The following is an 8,090-nucleotide window of genomic DNA, read 5'->3' on the forward strand; positions in this document are numbered from 1 at the left end:
CAGTGGGATGCAAGGGCTGAGGTTCATTTTTTTCCATATGGATTCCAGTTGTGCAAGGGACTCTTCTTTCCCCCATTGATGTACCTTGGAATCTTTTTTGAAAGTCAATTGACCTTGTAAGTATAGGTCTATTTCCAGGCTCTCTGTTTTTTTCTTTATGTCTACAACTACACCAATACAGCATTGTCTTGATACTACACCTTTATAATAAGTTTTAATTTTGGATTATGTAAGTTTTCTAAATTTGTTCTTTTTCAAAATCTATTATAGGTTCTTTTTGTTTGTATTTTTAGAATCAACCTTTCAACCTCTGTTAAAACGTTTTCTGGGATTTTGATTGGGCCTAGAGATTTCTCACAAGAATGTTTTGTTGTTTTCAGTAGAGAGGCTTTACAATCTTTTCTTAGGTTTATTATTAGCTATTTGTGTTATTTTTTAAATTTCAGTTTTGATTGTTTGCTACTAATATATAGAAATGCAGTTGAGGGCACCTGGGTGGCTCAGTTGGTTAAGCAGCTGCCTTCGGCTCGGGTCATGATCCTGGAGTCCCGGGATCGAGTCCCGCATCGGGCTTCCTGCTCGGCGGGGAGTCTGCTTCTCCCTCTGACCCTCTTCCCTCTTGTGCTCTCTCTCATTTTTCTCTCTCAAATAAATAAAATCTTAAAAAAAAAAGAAATGCAGTTGATGTTTATATGTTGGTTTTGTATCTGTCACCTTGCTAAGTTCACTTATTAGTTTTGGTATTTTTTTATTATACATATATATATTTTTAGATTCTATAGGGTTTTATATATATATAACCAAGTTATATGCAAATCACAAAAATTTTACTTCTTTCTTTCCAATATTTTTCTTGCCTTATTGCATGGTTAAGAATGCCAGTACAGTGTTAAATAGAAAGGGTGAGAGTGGACATCCTTATTCCCAACTGGAAGGGGAAATTTCTTGATGTTTCACCATTAATATGTTATCTGTAGTTGTTTTTTTAAAAATTTTTTTAATGTTTCAAGTTTTATTTAATTTATAGTTAGTTAACATATGGTGTAATATTAGTTTCAGGAGTGGAATTTAGTGATTCATCACTTGCATATAACACACAGCGCTTGTCACAAGTGCCCTCCTTCATACCCATCACTCATTTAACCCATCCCCCTGCCCACCTCCCATAGCCGTAGTTTTTGGTAGATGATCTTTATCATGCCCATATACACATGCCCATATCATGCCCTATAAACACTCCCAATGTTTCTGCTCCTTTGGCCTTTACTTGTATTTTATAGTCTGCAGACTACATCTGTCTTTAAGTTTTGATGAAAATAAAGTTTGTGGATTTTAAAAAAATCTTTGTTGCTTTCTTACATTTTCTCTGTCAAAGAAAAAAAGGCTGACTTGATATAGTCATGTTCCTACCCAAAGTCTTTTTTCTCTGTGAGGCCAGACACCCTGCATGGGCTTCACAGAGACTGATGATAATAAAGTACATAGCCATCTGTTATTGTAAATGTGACTTTTGGGTCTCAATTTTTGTAATGAATCTGTAAATAAAGCCTGGAAGAATGACTTGTAAGATGAGATGCAAACCTTTTAAACCTTGACTAGGTAAAAATTGTTCTATATTTGCAAATATTCCTATTTGAAGAGGAGAAGGTACAAAAGGGAGGGTAAGTGCAGGAATTTGAAAGTCCTCTTTCATTGTGGTGTGTCCAAGGATACTGGGTAAAGCAGCATTGGAGAGCAAATAAACCCTTGGACAGTAAACTCCACCAGGGCTCAGGCTGCTTCACACGCCCTCACATCCGTGGCATTTGAAGTCACAGCTGCACATGTTAAGGACGCTGCAAAAATGGCTAAGCTGATGACTACACAAATAAAAACATTAAAATACAAATATACTTTAATCACAAAAATCATTAAAAATGGAAATTGTGGACAATGGTTTTTTTGTGTCTTTTTTTTTTTTTTTTTTTTTTTTTTTTTAGAGAGAAGGGAGACTGCATATCATTACTTTTCTGTACTGGTTGAAGTCTTTTAAAACCTATGTTCACACATCGTTTCTATATTTTAAAAGAAATGATTGAATAAAAAAGAGAGAGAGAAAAGCCAAAGCAGTTTCACTGACAATAAATACTTTTGAGAGCTTTTTATTGTTTATGTTCTCATCGGTAGTAACTATTTTAAAGCATTGGATTGCTACACACATGTTTGTAAGTTGCTTTTTTATCTTTTTTTTTGTAGTTAAGGTGTCATTAGCATCATTTTTAAAATCAGCATAATATTACATGAATCAACCATGATTTATTTAATCAACACCCAATGTATAGGCATTTTAGTGGTTTCTTATTTTTTTTCTATTAGATAATATTATGACATCTTATAGCTAAATATTTTTATGCTCATGAATTATTTCTCTAAGATGAATTTTTTTTAAAGATTTTATTTGTCAGAGAGAGAGAGAGAGAGCACAAGCAGGGAGAGTGGCAGGCAAAGGGAGAAGCAGGCTGCCCGCTGAGCAAGGAGCCCAATGCGGGACTCGATCCCAGGACCCTAGGATCATGACCCGAGCTGAAGGCAGATGCTTAACCGGCTGAGCCACCCAGGAGTCCCCTAAGATAAATTCTTAAGATTAAAATGTGCAAAGGGTTTGCAAAATTTTGATTAATTGATACTGTCAGTTTAATTTACATCCTAACAAACAATTTTGTCAAATTATTCAAGTTAGTGTGAGATTAGGCCCCATGGTCCTTAACTTTAAACATTTCTTCTTAAATATATGAGTCCTTAGATCTACTATGGAAATGACTCTGTTTATTTGACCACTTAGAATATTTGAATAATTGGGCTATTTTCATGTGATAAGGGATCAGCCCCTCCGCAAATCATGTAATAGGAAATGTTTCGATGCAAAGTCATGACTGAATGAAAGGGTCATCCAATGAAGGGGCTTTATACTCTCTAAGTGAGTTGAGGATTTAGAGTTCCTATGCTCGCAACAGGAACTTACTGCTATAGCTCTAGTCCATGAGAGAAAGGGCTATAGACAATGAGCACTCAAAAACGGGCCCTAATTTCATCCATACTTGTATTTGCCTTCAGAACATGTGTGTGTTTAAATAGATCACTTACCAATCTAAAGGGATTTTATTGATCCTATTTAAAAATTAGTTTATTTTCCAAAGTGTAGCTTTACTGAGTAGTGGGAGGAGTTGCTAGCCCTGGGGACGCTAACCTGGGATAAGAAGTTGGGGGTGGATCATCCAAAAGTTGGCTTCAAACAGAGGGTTTACAATATATATATTTGAAACCTGATTATTTCATGCAAACTTTCAAATACTGTATTTATCTTTACTATAAAAGTTATATAGCAGAAAACAATGCCCTTTTACAATTATTGATGTTCCTGGAATCTAAATACCTTACACACACCCCCAAACATGGTTGGTAAGACAAATGTTTTAAACATGTAATAGATATTTGCATAATTGCAGTTCAGCATTTCAAGAACAGTTGTAATCAGTGAAAACAACTCACCAAAGGGAAAGCCACAAATGCATGCATTGCCTTGGAGGGTGGAGGGGCCTTGCCACTCTACTGTCTGCGCCTGCTGATGGGGTCATGTTTCTCAGTTTAGAAGACACATACCACTTCCTCCAGAGAGGACGCAGCTCTGAGGATCGACTTCTTCTCCTCCTGCTCATTCATTAGCAATGACGGGTCTTCCTCACGTACCTCATCATGATTCTGAAAACAGGTGGTCACACACAAGGCGTCTTGGAATATCTGTTGTTCGGACGCCCCCTGTAATAACACCTACAGACATACTATCTTCTACTCTCCATGCTTTTTGTAAAGATTCGCACAATACCAAAATGTTGAAATTAGAAAGTGAAATGTTTGCCTTCCCAAATGTTTCACCATTTCCCGATCCTGTTGTCTAGAAGTAACCAGCATTATACCTATACTTTTATCTACACCTATATTTATGTTTCTGAAAAACAAAAGTGGGTTTATACTACACATTTTGCTCTACCACCTGTTGTTTTTTTCCGTTTAACACTTTCGCTTATCATGGACAGCTTGCCATGTAGGCATGTCAGTTCATAGAAGTCACCTTGTCCTTTTTAACGGCTTCATGAAATTCCATTACATGATAAACTGTGATTAATTTAACCAGTTCCCATTTGATGGACACTTGGAAAACTTGTAATTTCTTATGGTATTCTCAAAGAAATGGATCCAATCCTGGAAAGACATTTTCTTATATCCCTAAACTCCAGAGGCAGTGTGCCCTCTATGAAAACAGGCAATTTCAGATTCAGATAATTAGAAGTGTGTTATGTGTGAACACTTTGCTCTTCTTCCCCATTTTGCTTGATGTTTTGGATGTAAAACAAAACCAGAATAGTAGCCATGGCATATAGTAGCCTGGGCATATGTTGCAACTGTTCACTTAAGGGCTCCTCTCTCCACACAAACATTCTTCTTTTGCCCAGAGAATGGTTGCTGAAAATCTGTGTCACTGTGTGTGCAGGTGTGGCTGTGTGAGTATGAAGCCACCATTCTCCAGGGACGAAGGCAGAGGTTGGTTTAAAGGAATCCCCTCAGTTGAATGTTAGACCTGCCTTACCCTAGAATAGACTGCCTTTTGCAAACAAGACAACTGCAAGGTTAGGGTTATTGCATTCGCACACACACTTATGCATGCAGTCCACGTACATGCATTAAAAAAACCCCACAATTAAATACACATACATTCACATACACATACAGGCACACACAGTCACATACACAGACCCACATGTACACACTCATACATTATACACTCATACCAGGACATAGTCTCATGTATGTGTCTATATACATTACATATAATGAATATACATTATATATACACACATTGTGTGTATATACATTATATATAAAATCTATATATCATATATAGTATATACATTATATATAATGCATATATAATACATACTATATTGTATACACATAGAATACACACACACACATACATATACAGAATCATTTTATTCAATAAAAAGCTAGGAGGGTTCACAGTGTGCCAGGGTGTGGGTTTGGGGGTGGGCAGGGGAGGAGAGGGCTGGAGGAGCACACAGCCTTGCAAGCTCAATTCCTGCCCCGCAAGCTCAATTCCTACCCCTGAGTAGGAGGAGTGGACTAGCTGCCTCTCATATCTGTGGGCCAAAAGATCACTAGGCTTGGGTGAGCTGCTCCATGGCCTGCTGATCCTTCCAGGTCCATCCCTTCTCAGATTTGGGAATGACCCTTGGATGGTGGGGGCACATCTAGTGCAAAGTACTTTCCCCATCCATTGCCTTTTTCTGTGTTGGGGACTCAAGAGCCCTCCTTTTTCAGTAGAAGATTTAGAAATGTTTGAAAGGATCATCCAGTTTGGTTGAAGTCAGGTGAAGCGGCCTTCACATCTACTCCCTGCAGGGAGCTTTGGCAGAGCGAATGGACACTATCTTTCCCCAGCGCTGCGCTTCAGACATATTCAAACTGCTCCGAAAAGCAGAACATTCTTCAGTGCTCCCGGTGGTCCCTTTTGCACACATCTGCACCCTGAGCAGCACTGTGGGGCTAGAAATTATGTCACTGTTATATGGTTAATAATAGAATTTTGCAGATGACAAGTAAGTTTCTTTCCTCTAATTGTTTAAAATATAGCATTCTGTATTTTAAAACATGCGTTTTCCCAGTGTCTTTAAACTTTTGAGACATCTTCCTTATTTCTCCTCTTCTTTCTCCCACTAGCATCTTCCCACAGAGTTATGACCAAGGAATCCTCAGAAAAACAGTTTCCTTGATTCTCTCCTTCTTAGCAAATCTAGTGCTTATTAAAAGACTCTGTGTCTTGGGTGAGGTGGATGCTGGAGCCCGAGGAAGAAGGAAACAGGTGGGGTCCTAGGAGAAAGGAATTTCAAGCTGACATCCATTCTGGCCATTCAGTTGATGTTTATGGAGCCCTCATAATATCAAAGGCCTTGCTGAAGCCATTACAGTCACAATGATGAAAAGTTGGACACGACCCATCCGATGGGGGAGGCACAATGTAAACACATAAATCACTCTATCAGTTAGTGATAACTGCTAGGAAGAAAAATGGAGAAAGGTAAAAGCATAGAGCTGTATGGGTGTGTGTGTGAGTGTGCGTGTATGTGTTTCTCTTTTACCTGGTGTGGTCAGGGCAGTTCTCGCCACAGAGGGGATATTTGAACAGAAGCCTGAGCACAGTACAAAACAGCCCTGGGGCCATCTGGGGGAGGAGTGATCCAGGCAGAGGGCACAAAACACGCAGAGGCCCAAGGTGGAAACAAGCTCAGCATTTTCCAGTAATTCCAAGGAGACAGCTGGGAGCACAGTGAGCAGTGGGGAGAGGGAGGGAAAGTGAGGCTTCTGGGGGCAGGAACCAAGGGCCTTGGGTGTCTTGGTGAAGAGTCTGTATTTTAATTTAAAATAGAGACCACTAGAGGATTTTGAGCCAGGGAATGCTTATGGTCTGATTTTTGTTTTTAAAAAGAGGGCTCTGAGAAACAAACAGGGTTCTAGAGGAGAGGGGGGTGGAGGGATGGGTTAGCCTGGTGATGGGTATTGAAGAGGGCACGTTCTGCATGGAGCAGTGAGTGTTATGCACAAACAATGAATCATGGAACGCTACATCAAAAACTAATGATGTAATGTATGGTGATTAACATAACATAATAAAATTAAAAAAAAAAGAGGGCTCTGGCTACTGGGGAAGAAGGAATGTATTTGAAGGGGGCAAAAGGAGAAGGGATGTCTTATTAGGAGTCAGTCATAGGAGTTTAGGGAGGAGATGATAGAGGTCGGGCTGGGCAATGTGGTGGGACGGAGAGATGGGTCCTGTGTGTGTGTGTGTGTGTGTGTGTGTGTGTGTGTGTGTGTGGTAATAGTGAGCAGGAAGCTGGGCTTTAGCCAAGGGCTCCCTGGCTTTGACACTCTGAGGCACAGTGAGAGCAGAGCAATAGCCCAGGTGTGGGAATACTTGCTGTGTCTGCAGAATGGAAGTAGTAACCAACGTTGGTTGAATACTGAGCTCTACTCCCCATTTCACCTTCTTCATGTCTGTGTGAAGTTGGCTATTGTCCATCTTTTGCTGTTGAGAAAAGGCTGGCTCAGAGAGGACAGGCAACCTGCTCAATTCTCACAGATAGAGGATGAGCCAATGACCTGTTTGACCTTAACAAGGTCAAACCTTGTTTGACCCTAAAGTTTATAATGCGACCAGGCTTACCATGACACATCATGTATGAGAAGCCTCGTGCTTGCAAAAAGTGGTCCAAGGCCACCAGCAGCAGAATCCTTGGAGGGGCTTATTAGAAAGAAAGGTCCCCCCTCCACCTCCTGCCCCAACTTGAACTTCCTGAGTCAGAACCACTGAGGGTTTGAGATCCACCTCTATAGAGGATCAAGGACTTCAACTGTGTCTCACATTTCCTCCCAATGACACTTCCCTCTACCCTAGTTTAGGCTCCAGTATCTAAACTGTTATAAGAGCTTTTGAATATTTACTCTTTTTGAATAAGTAATACATTCACAAGTCTCAAAAATCAAAATGACTTAATGTGATAAACATCGTGAAACGTCACTTTCAATCCTGTCCCCATCTACCCGTTCCTCCTAATCCTCCAACAAGTAATACCTATTTGCAGTTTCTTGTGTATTTTCCATTTTTTAAGCAAATAAAAATATGTCATTTTCTACCTTTCTTACACAAAGGTAGCATACCATATACGCTCTTAGGAACCTTGCTTTAAAAATATGTATATTCTCGAGATCTTTTCACAACCATATGTACAAATCATCCGGGTTTTTTAAATAGTTCCATAATACTCTGTTGTGTGGATGCCTGCTTAACTAATCGTGTACTAATAGCCAGTTGTGGGGGCGGAGCAAGACGGCGGAGGAGTAGGAGACCTGGATTTCGTCTGGTCTCAGGAATTCAGCTGAATGGGGATCAAACTATTCTGAACACCTACGAACTCAACAGGAGATCGAAGAGGAGAGTAGCAACAACTCTCTGAACAGAGAAGCGACCACTCACTGGA

This window comes from Zalophus californianus, chromosome 1 (assembly GCF_009762305.2).
Source record: "Zalophus californianus isolate mZalCal1 chromosome 1, mZalCal1.pri.v2, whole genome shotgun sequence".
Lineage (NCBI taxonomy): Eukaryota > Metazoa > Chordata > Mammalia > Carnivora > Otariidae > Zalophus > Zalophus californianus.